Genomic DNA, 10,623 nt, shown 5'->3' on the forward strand with positions numbered 1-10,623 from the left:
CGGACTTTGATTGAGACTGAAAGTTATCCGGAATTCTTTATTTCTTTTAAAATTGGTCAAGACTAAAAGTAGTACTAATATTCCGAATCTATACAGGACTTTAAAAATAGCCTAATTTATTTTAATTGGCGGGAAAAAAAGCAGTATTAAAATTACCAAAATGTCCCAGACTCTATTGGAGACTGAGAACGCTTAGAAAGATTATATTAAATTGGTGTGACTTAAAAAATTGCACTAAAATTCCAAATATTTTGCGAATTTGAAATTAAACTGATAACTATCTAGATTATTTTTGGTGTGTTGTCAGAAATGGCAGAGACAAAGCATAGTACTAAGTTCTGACATTCAATATAATGAAAATAATGTTGAAAAATTTAAACAAAAAATTTAACAACACTAAAAGTTGTACTGAAAGTCAGAAACTCATACCGACTTTAGTGGAAAAGGAAAAATTGTCCATAACAATTTCAAAAACGGTAGAGGCATGAAGAAAAACTACATTCCTTATCCAGCACACCACATATAAATTCCAGGACTGTCCAAGCACACCAGATATGCAATCCAACACCAATAGTTTTAATACAATTTACCATCTGCGTTTGATTATAATCCAACACATAATATATACTATCTGGCACACCATATACGCCACTCAACACCCAGTATGTATAGTGCATAAAACCCCAGGCGAATTATCAGAAGATAGGAGTATTGTGTAAAGGAAGAAGATGAAAGCACACAAATAAAATATCCAAACACACCTATATCATCCAATAACCCAAACACACGATCCAAAACGCATCGTCTTAGCGCTGGGTTTAAAAGAAGGAGATGAAATCTCACAAACTATTAATCATATCACCTCTACCATCCATCACCCCATACACAAAGACACGCAGAAACACACTATCTAAAATAAACAAAGTTTTGACGACTATCCAACACATCACATGTACAATCCAGGACTCAAACTGTGTTGACTTTCCAGAATGTATTATAGTATACGGCACTTTAACATGGGAATTGCTAGCTACAATTTAACACCCCATACACACAATCCAAAATGCCTACTCTACTGTCTCCACAACAACCATCAGAAGAAAGGGTGGGATTAAAATTAAGGAGATCATATCACACAGATATACTTATTATACCATCCTGTACTCTATACACGGAATCCAAGACATCTTTGTGTAGCCTCAACACACCGAGGGTTGAAACCAAATAGATGAAAGCCATCAAACGTACATTTCATCACACTATTTTTACTATCCAAAATTTCATATATACTATCCAAAACGCCATGTCTAGTGTCCTCAAGACAGGTATCAGAAGGGAAGTGTAGAGTGAATAAAAGAAGGAGCTGACTTCTCACCAACGTGTTATCCAGGATACACCATTTACCACCCAACCCTCCATGCACTATCTAAAACATTTGTGTTAGCATACAGTTAAAACAATTAGATGAAATCTTCGAAACATACTATCCAAACATACATACACCATCCAATACCCATAAACACTATCCAAAACACAATATACATACACCGTCCAACACCCAATACACACACACTCACAAGCACACGCACACATACATAAACTCCAAAGCGTCTTGTGTGGTCTCCACACATTGAATATAAAAATAAAATGGACGGTTTTGAAAGAAATTACACGTAATAAAAAAAAACGTACTCTCCACCATACCACTTCTACCATAAAACACCCCATACACACAATCCTAAAAATCTTTGTGGAATCTCACATGGCTACTTTGGCACATCATATCCAACGGGGAAAGCTTTTGAAACAAACTACATGTAATGCAGCAGACATAATATCCATTATATCACTTCTAAATTCTAGCACCCAATACAAGGGCCCCGAGTGGCCTAGTGGTCTAAAGCGCTCTCCGTTACGGATCACTGCCATCTCACCTCTGTCTGCGTGGGTTCGAGTCTCGGATTCAGCCAATGTGGGTATGTGAGAAAGCTTGCCAGTAGCTTCTCGTGGGTCGGTGGTTCTTTCCGGGGTTTTCCCGGGTTCTTCCTCCACCAGTTATACTGGCCGCCATGTATAGCCTATCTTGTGCTGAAAAATGGCGTTAAACCCCACAACAACAACAACAACAGCACCCAATACACGATCCAAAACCCTTTTTTGAGCATATAGTTTTAAAACAACTAGACGAAATCTCACAAACTTTTTTAAACATCATCACACCACCAACAACATCCAATATACACTATAAAAACGTATATTTTTAGCACAGAGGGTAAAAGAAAGAGCTGAAATCTCAATAAAAATACTAGCCATCACACCATCTATACCATCCAACAAACGACACACACACACACACACACACACACACACACACATATACATATATATATATATATATATATATATATATATATATATATATATATATATATATATATATATATATATATATATATATATATATATATATATATATATATATATATATATATATATATATACATATATGGTTACAAGTAAAATAAATACGTATCAGAAACACTAATCCGATGTGAACAAATGAGATTGTAAGTTAAATTCATATTCAACATATTCCAGTTCATGCCAGCCTAGGTACTGGATTATGTATAATTATAATTCGATTTTCTATATTTTAGCCCAAATATGATCTGGCGAGATGTCCAGCACCTTATCGTGCAAACTTCAAATTCAGGTGGATTGGGAGGTCTAGCTGATTGGATCCAAAGCGCAGCAGGGAGAAAAGGTCATGACCTGTACAAAAAATATGAAGACCAGTTGATGATTCTTCATAGATGATCAATTAAATTTTCTAGAAGATATGAATAATGCGACATATATAAGCCATCTTGATATTTAAGTTTTCCTAAACATATATTGCGTAATGTCTCCTGATTACTTTTCATAAAGGCGCTGTTAGAACCCACCCACCCACTTCACACACACACACACCCCTCACAACCCATATACTCCAGTAATTCATTTCCATTCATTTTGGAGGAATTACGATTGAAGTGATGCTTAGGAAGTTTAATAGAATAGAGACAAACCAAGGGTTTGCCTGTCATACTTTGCGTTTCATTGTAGTGCTATCCCTAGCCACTGCATCACTCTACCCACATAATGCACATGGTTCTTGTTATAAAACTAGGTAAAATTGGGTGTTCCTCCCGTGTGGACAACCAAATATGTTTTAATGCATGTAAACATATAGCGCTGATGAAAACCAATAACACAGTTTTTACATTTGCATGTGATTTTCACACGTTTTGAATCGTATGGACAGTCAAGAGGCAATTGTGAAAGATAAATATCGCATTTGTATGAACAACCTTATAACAGGCATGGGCGACATAAGACCAAGCTTAATTTAGATTTTTTAGTCTAAGTCAATCAGAAGAGAGAGACTGAACGTAAATTTCTTTTATATTAAATAATATAAACTTTTTAATTCAAAAGTTGTATGATCGACAGGACAGGTCACTGCTAATGTACCTCGATTTATTCACAACTTGATAACGTTTCACAGGCAAGGTACCTGCTTTTGTATCTGGAAGCATTCTCAACTCGAACAAGTTTCACGGGCCAATTTGTTGCATTTATACCTGGAACCATGCTCAACGTGGTAACATTTCACATGCCAGGTCTCTGTTTTATACCTGTATCCATGTTCTACGTGATAACTTTTCACAGTCTATGTATCTGCTTCTTTATCTGTAAACATTCCTTAATTGATAACAATTCACAGGCTATGTCTCTAGTTTATACCTATAACAATTCCCAGCTTATTAACTGAACATTCTGATTTAAATAATGTCAAACAGTTCGAACACTGAGCAGCACAAAGACTGTTACCAATATGTTAATATTGATTTATGTGGCTTTATCTACTTCCGTTGTATGGTTACTGCTTTATGCAGAATATCTTATTAGTGTTATTTGCAAATTAAAAATCGCATCGTCGTAAGATGGGTGAAGTTTTAACTGTAATGTGCTTGGTATTGATATTTCAAAATGTAAATATTCATTTAGAAGTACAAAGACTTTCTCCGCCTTTGCCTTTTAGATCAATCGATGTTAATACTAATACTATACTTTATCATGTCCAGTTAGCAGCAGATGGAAAATGTGGGTCAGTAAATTAAATTCTTAAAGACGAAATGTCACCCACAGTATATGGCCATGTCCAAAACTTAAAGGTCTTAGTTCAATTCAAGAGTTAGGTCAGTCCCACTTCTTTTGATGCAATGAAATTAGTGAGGACAAAAGTTCCCATGAATTATTTTAGACGTGAATATTTAAGTATACAATAAACTACTACTATTACTCATATTATTACTGCTTCTACTACTGCTGCTACTACTAGTAATAATACAAGAAGCAAATAAACAACACAGACATTGATACAAATAGTTCCCTATATCAATATTGTATCATACTTTTGAGACCTTCCCAAAACATGGGGGTTTTATTATATAGTTTTAGGCGTACATTTTGGAAATATTAACCAATGCTTATTTTAAAACACTTCTACGGTCAGTAAGATCTTTGGATTTGGCCTGATGAACGCAGAAGGCATGGTTAAGAAAGCTGCAAATCTGACATACGTTCCGTTCCAAACTAAGTGTATTGGTCCAGTTACTCAAGTTAATGAGTAAGCAGCCATACTTATAGACTGTTTCAAGATACAAAAGGTTCTGTCATTTTGCAAAATGCCTTTTAAGACAAATTCTAAATAAAGGAAATGCTATCTCAATTGTGAAGTCCTTACATTGAATATTCTTAAAAGTTCATCAAAGACAAAAAAGACTTTCAAACTATCCTCCAGGAAATGAGACATTATTATGCAAACAATACAATACATAAAATACAACAAACTGCTATACTTCAGTGTTAACTGCTTGCTAACACAAACGGTTTATGAGGATAATGTCAAATTGTAAAATCAAATTTATTTTTAATGAAATGATTTTCCTTTTTCAAAGAAAAATACAGGGACCGACGAGGGAAATAACAAGTATTGTCGAAATGGATCCATGCAAAGGAAAAGATAACTTTGTGGATTACTTGGAACACGTGCTGATTATGATAAATCTTAAAGCGTCCACAAGAGGTGAGGTTCAATTGACAATTATATCACCTCATGGTACGGAGAGTCAATTACTTAGTCCAAGACCGAAAGATACCAATAAGGACTTACTTGCAAGTTTATCTTTTCAACAGTTATAAAAAATTAGATAACTGAATATTTTTCTTCCAAACAGGATCGTTAGAATCCTGGAGTGTGACACTTTATGGTACCAAAATAGACCCCAAGCTAGGAAACCCTGGAGGTAAATCGATTCATATATTAGTAGCAGTGAATTCTTTTACATCTCTATGCGAGTATTGGATCACATTTTATACTTGATAACATCTTTTCAGAAGTGATATCTAAGAGAATTTGTTCCCTAAGACACAATGATAACGAATGACATTCTACACGAAATACACACATACATTCTACACGAAACACAACCCTAGAACAAAATCAAACACTTAAAATTGAGTTAGTACAAAATTTGGATATGCATCTTAAATCTGAATAATCAAATTAAACAATATTTAGTTACGATCAAGCGTTTTGAAAGAATTTAAGCTCTCGAGAAAAAGATGCTCAATAATTGTGTTTCTTACTTTTCTTTAAAGGATCATGGGCAAACAATAAATGGGAAGACGATTCAACAGAAACCAGTCAATCTGGAGACCTAAACATTTATGTCATTACTGGTGGCGTCCTCGGTCCTGTGGTAGTTGTAACTACGCTGTTGATTACATTTATTTGTTTAAGAATGCACAACAAGACGAACAGAAGCAAAGAAACGGATTCTATTAGACCCTAGTCAGTGCATTCAAAGCGTACACAAGTGTCCCCAGTTCCAACCTAGTGACATTTACACACACTACTGAAATGCTGATATCCAATATTTATGTTTTTGTCATTGTATATTAATTTCCTGTCAATGTTGGGGGGATGGATATAAAGTCTTAGAGGTTCGTAATTATTTCATTAAGGTTTTAAATTTGTGTCACATAATGTACTTGTATTGAAGAATTTTGTGAACATGTTTCTGCTTTCTAGCGTTCGTATCTACACATTAAAGTCCATATTTTTGATAACCATTGGATGTTGTATGGAAAGAGGTTTTACGGACCCAAAATACAGTAATACGATTACGTGTTGCGACCTTCATAGCAGCTGAACAAATATATAACTCGCCCTCTGTTCTCTGATGTCTAATTTGACAATATAATTGATTATTTGTTTAAATATGCATTACTTAGGACATGTTGGTCATACATTTTCTATAATGTACAGTTCTCATCAAGGAGCAGCTAAAACACACCTTCTCTACGAGATCCTGCTAGCAAAATTGAATAAAACCTGAGGTAATGGCAAACATTGACTTTAATTACAGCATGAAATATAGGTGGCATTGAAAGAATCGGTCTGAACGGTAACGCACTTTTTGTAACCATCTCAATATCAAGCTGCATGACTTGGCGGAAGGCCTTAAAAGTGATATTTGTCTAACAACAACAAAACAAAAATTCTGGACTATGTTTCACAGCGATCATATTTTGTTTGAAGGGGGCTTTAACTCTCATTAGACATCAATATATCCAGCTACTTCACCCTGTTGATCAAAGTGACTGAGAAACTAAGCCACGCCCAAAAGCTGAATGGATCTGCATAACAAGTTAGCTGACCCTTTATTCATGAGTCTCTAAGAAAAAGAACTAAAGGCAGATAATGACGAAATCTTACAGCACTCTCGTGTTTAGCCGGGCTGATTGGTATTTGGATCAACAATGTCCTGCCACCAAAGTGTTGATGTCTGCGGCGAAATAAAGAAACATGACTGTCCTTTCATTAATAACTTTGTCAATTTAGTCAAGAGCAATCTCAATTGTCTTCAACACTACAAGATATACACATAATAAACTGCTATTTTCGATATATTGCAAAAAATCATTCAAGATCAATACAAATTTACTATTTATACAACCGATGTATCAACTAGCATAACTGGCACGTAGTCTCCTATTTCAAAATCGCACAATCTGTCCACGTCAAAATAAAATTCAAGTCACATAGACCTTTCATTTATTTATTACATTTTCTTTCTTTTCTTTGTGAATGACCATCGTTTTCCATCCATAAGATAAACATGTCCTGTTTTATGTGCAAGGTGATAACAAAACAAAATAAATGAATATTTCATACATTTATAACTACTAAGGGTATTAAGGCCACCACTAGGGATTTACTAGAACAGACATATTGTATACTCTGGTTCCCCGTTCAACCCTTGATGCTCATGAGTGCAGGTATGTGTGTGATTTAGATTTTGGTTTTCTTTTTCATTATTGTACTATAGGTAGACCAAGTTGATTATTTAGCACACATGTAAGACTTGTTAGTATGTCTCAGCTGATGTTGGAAAAGTATATTTCTCTGCAGTTTTCAACGTTTGCATGTTAGGTCTAATTTATTTTTACAATCACATTTTGCGTGTGTAATTCCCTGCTTTTTATCTTTGCTCACTCATACAAAATGATCTCCACTTTCAGGTGCTCTTTTATGACAGGATTAATATTTGTATTTTAACGAGTTTTGTATGTATACGTTTCTATATTAATTTTATGCTTTTTGGCATCAATTTTTGAATTAAAGTTTAACATTTGTCATTGTATGTTCTGTGATAGTCTGTAGGCATCATCAGCACAATATATCTATTGATTCCTAAATTTATAAAGTCTTTGAAAAGGTTATCTTCCTCTATTATTTGTTTCGTTCCAAAACATCCCATCCAATGCATGATGGATTTATCTTTACTTACAAATCCGTTTCATTTGCAAACAGAACACATATAGTAATCAATTTACAAAAGATTTCATGTTTAAATTCTTTTCTTAAAGACTGGATTTCTATAATGATTCATTTTCAACAGAAACAATTTTTTTTTGTCGTCACATACTCTGAAGTGATTAGATATTACATTCTAAACCAGCCGAAGACGACGTTACACAATTAGGTTTATCTTCAATTAAAAAAATGTCATTGTTCAAAACATTTCCATGAGCACACGTATTTTCCAGAACAATAACAGGATTAATCCTTTTAAATCCAGGTAATGTGAAATAACTCCAAAATAAGTAATTTGAAATAACTCCAAACAGCAGAACATAGAACTTCCAGTTTAACAGCCCAGGTTCTACTGAGAATAATTATCTAAAAACATAGGTTATATGCCTTCTAATCGTAAACAATGGGGTCACGTGATCATATTCTGGGAGCTCATATAAACTAAGTACTTGTTAAAGATCACGTCTATCCAGTGTGACCCTGACGAGAACCAATCATTTTACTCTAAGAAATAAATAAAAAATAATCTAAAAACGAAGTCCCATCATGACCTCGACAACAACCAATCATTTTAAAATAAAGATAAAACTTGTTTACGTGATTGTTACAAATTTTCAAACAAGGTCAGGATCCAGATCAACACCTGGAGTCTGTAAAACAAACATTCACGGTCAAACTATTTTCTGAAAAAGTAACATGACTAGAGAAGTAAATTACATTAAAATAGCATGTAATAAAAAATTAAAAAAATGAAAACTGACAAAAATTAAATTGAAATAATTATATATTAAATCAGATATAATTAAATCAAATATACATAGCACTTTCCCGCATAACGAAAAAGAAATATGTATGCCTGAAGCTTTCTTTTTACCACAGACTAATTATACATGAGGTTAAAAAGAATTCATATCAATTACCCACAGTGTACAAGAAATAGCACATTGTTATACGCGGGAAAGTGCGTCTGATATTAAATCATATTTTCCCTTGATGTGCCTGATGTCAAGATTATATTCCTGTAATAAAAAACTCAACCTTAGTAGTCTTCGATTTTCATTTTTCATCTTGCCGATGAAAGTAAGGGGGTTGTGGTCACTAAACACAATAATCGAAGAAGGAGCTGAACTAAGGTAAACTTCAAAACGTTGTAATGCCAACATCAAAGCCAAACATTCCTTCTCGATTATTGAATAATTTATTTGGTGCTTATTTAATTTCTTTGAAGAAAAGCACACCGGATAATCAATAATATTTTCATCATCTTTGCAGCTGGAACTTTTGCATGATCTTAGTAGTGTAGTGGGCTGATTTCGCTGCATGGACTATATTTGTGACATTCTTCTTAGTGACTTCATAGATTTGCTTATGAATAGTGAGTCTTGTGGAAAGCCAGAGCCTCTCAGCTTTACGGCGGTCTCTTTTAGCAGTGCGAAGCTGGTCTCTAACACTGCTGGTGCTGGTAGAGGCTGCGGTACTGGTAGTGGCTGTGGTGCTGATACTGGTTGTGGTACTGGTACTGACTTTGGATTTATCCTCACCTCAGACTTGACCTCACACAGAGGCCTTAACATGAGGTCAGGCTGGATTCTTTCTTCATTCTATTTCTTCTTTTTCCTCTCCTCTTCTTCTATTCACGCACTTTCTGCAATTTCATCCATGGCCAGCTCATCCTAAAAACGCTTGGCATTCTCCATGTGCACTTGGAGTTTCAACAATTTAGCAATTATGTTACTCATGTTAACGAGTAAATGCTGGGGAGCCAGATCGATGATCACTCTGCCTTATATGTCTGAATTGCGGACGTGAACGAAAACATCCCCCTTACACCAAAACTCACAATATCCATATCAACACCATCTGACAAGACATAACAACGAAGTGTTCTTAGGCACATTTCTATTTGTTTTGGTTAAAACAAAGAAACGAAGTGTTTATAGAAACACATATTTTTTAAAACTACAAATACAAATTTTGCCAATTTGACTAGTATATCTATTCTAGATGGTTGGGGTAGCCCTCAAAAGGGCTATTGTGTTGATGGGATTATGGAAATATTTTATTGTCTAAGATTGCGTCCCGTGTGGCTGCAGGCTTTCCCACAGGGTAGGGTATGCGTTTTCGGAAAGAGAACTCTTTCCTGTGTACACAGCAGTCTACAAATCCTTTATCTGGTTTATGCTGTTGTTGCTGCTGATGCTCCTGTTCTCTCTGCTGATTCTGAAGTCTGTACTTCTCCATCAACTCTTATTGCTCTTTCTTGATTTCCTCTATGAAGATCTCTTCTATCTTCGGTCACTTTCAACATCCTGACATTCTCTATCATTTTACTCTTCGGTATCAGGCTTTGCCTGACACGATTTAAATTCACGTAAGAAAGGTTCAGCTATGCTTATCTTGAGCACATGTTCATAGAATGATGAGTCAACAATGGATGGTCAGACTGGAGACCGCCTCTCTTTACATGGCTCAAGCGCGGACGCGATATATAACATTCCTACGATTTTTGTTAGGTTGGGGCACTATAGAGCATATCTTCTTGGTGAGGGATAGAGAGACGTCAAAGAGCATGTACAGTCACAAAATGTTTTGAACACTTAAACGCAGTTACATCAAGTCATACCCACAGGTGCTCCACACGAGTTTATTGTTGGAAAAAAGCCACTTCATGAAGGAAAAATATCACATTGTTTGAC

This window comes from Sinohyriopsis cumingii, chromosome 8 (genome assembly GCF_028554795.1).
Source record: "Sinohyriopsis cumingii isolate HCF-2022 chromosome 8, ASM2855479v2, whole genome shotgun sequence".
Classification (NCBI taxonomy): domain Eukaryota; kingdom Metazoa; phylum Mollusca; class Bivalvia; order Unionida; family Unionidae; genus Sinohyriopsis; species Sinohyriopsis cumingii.